Source organism: Giraffa tippelskirchi, chromosome 3 (assembly GCF_054371585.1).
Source record: "Giraffa tippelskirchi isolate mGirTip1 chromosome 3, T2T-mGirTip1v1.2.pri, whole genome shotgun sequence".
NCBI lineage: Eukaryota > Metazoa > Chordata > Mammalia > Artiodactyla > Giraffidae > Giraffa > Giraffa tippelskirchi.
In genome coordinates this window covers 102184303-102185386 of record NC_137277.1, presented here as the reverse complement: position 1 = coordinate 102185386, position 1084 = coordinate 102184303, and the positions used below count along the sequence as shown (strand labels likewise).

Here is a 1084-nt window from a genome sequence, read left to right as displayed (position 1 = left end):
GTTTAAAGAAGGTAATATATGAACATAAATGTTTTAAAATGCAAAAATTTTAAATATGTTTTTAACATGTGGTAAAAAACAAGATGAGACTTCCCTGGTGGCTCAGACACTAAACTTCAAAAACAGAGCTTTCTAATGGCAAGTGATCTCATGTTTTAAGACCGTGAGGACTGAATATTAAGAAATTAGTATAAAAAAGATACAAGGATATAAAGTATAGCATAGGGAATATTGCCAATATTTTGTAATAACGTTATATGGATTATAATCTATAAAAATATTAAATCACTCTGTTGTACATCTGAAACTGATATAATAATATGTCAACTACACTTCAATAAAAAGGAAATTACCAAAATACTAAAATAATTAAAAATTATTTCTAGTTCATCACTTTGGAGAAGGCAATGGCAACCCACTCCTGTGCTCTTGCCTGGAAAATCCCATGGATGGCGGAGCCTGGTGGGCTGCCATCTATGGGGTCGCACAGAATCGGACATGACTGAAGCAACTTAGCAGCAGCAGTAGCAGATGAAATATTCTGAAGTCTCAGAGTATACACAAAACTTATAATACAGATTATTTTAGTGCTTTTCATCAAGTGCAACTCCAGAACAAGTAAAGCACTTATGCAGTAGTAATACAAGTTAAATTAAATACTAGAGCATGCATATACTTGCTCACATACACACACAAATCATACCAGTATAAACAAATATATAATTAGAAAAATTAAGTCTAGTGCTCACTTCAGCAGCACATATGATAAAATTGGATCTATACAAAGAAGATTAGCATGGCCCCTGTGCAAGGATGACTCCAAAATTTGGGAAGTATTCCATATTTTTAATGAATATTCATTTTATACCTCAAATTTAGACAGTTTCTAACTTTGGAAGGTTTTTTCTTTTCTGTAATTTCTGTAATTTTGGAAGTATTATTAATTCTATGTAGGTAGGTACTGGAAATCAAAACCCATAGAAGATATTTTCCATTCAAATTTCATTTAAAAAGCAGAGACATTAGTTTGCCAACAAAGGTCCGACTAGTCAAAGCTATGGTTTTTCCATAGTCATGTATGGAT

The 1084-nt window shown here is 32.1% G+C and overlaps 1 non-coding gene across 1 annotated transcript; it reads left to right on the top strand.

Annotated features, from left to right (window-relative positions):
* The first annotated feature begins 741 nt into the window (after positions 1–741).
* On the top strand, positions 742–848 carry LOC145543877 (U6 spliceosomal RNA). The gene has a single exon (XR_014081123.1). It is a non-coding gene; the product is annotated as a U6 spliceosomal RNA (small nuclear RNA).
* The last annotated feature ends 236 nt before the right edge of the window (positions 849–1084 follow it).